This window comes from Bison bison, unplaced genomic scaffold (assembly GCF_000754665.1).
Source record: "Bison bison bison isolate TAMUID 2011002044 unplaced genomic scaffold, Bison_UMD1.0 scf7180017855179, whole genome shotgun sequence".
NCBI classification, from domain to species: Eukaryota; Metazoa; Chordata; class Mammalia; order Artiodactyla; family Bovidae; genus Bison; species Bison bison.
The window spans coordinates 3,358-4,006 of NW_011485752.1; positions in this window are offsets into that span (position 1 = coordinate 3,358).

Genomic DNA, 649 nt, shown 5'->3' on the forward strand with positions numbered 1-649 from the left:
GGTAGTCCATAGGGTCGCAAAGAGTCAGACATGAGTGACTGAGCAAACACATAATAACCATAATAACAATAATATTAGCTCATGTTGATTGAGCCCCAACTTTTAGGCTCCATGAGAGAAGAGATGCTGTTTTATTCAAAAAAATATTCCCCAAGACTTAGTGTTGATCTTCTAAAAATGGGTTGAATGAAGGAATGACTGAATGGACAAATAAACAAACGCTTTATACCAGGCTATGCTAAGTGCTTTCTGACTACTTCAATATATTTGTATTTTATCCTCCATGCCTGGAGCTGAGGGCACTGAAAGGAATCCGACATGCTCCAGGCCAAGAGGAATGCTTTTCATATGTTTTGGTGTTTTTTTGTTTTTTTTTTTGTACTCATATGTTTTACTGGCTTTATTCATAATCACCAAAACCTGGAAACAATCTAAATGTCAACTAGGGAATAGGTTAACAAACTGCGGTACATCTACACAAAGGAAGAGTACTCAGCTCTACAAAGGAACACATGATGGTTATGGGCAACTGCATGGAGGCATCCCAAATGCAGTTTCCCGCTGTAATCTTCACAGAGTAGGCGTGACACATGAGAAAAGGGAGCCCTGAAGAGGGTAAGTTACTTATCTAGGGACACACAAACAGGCG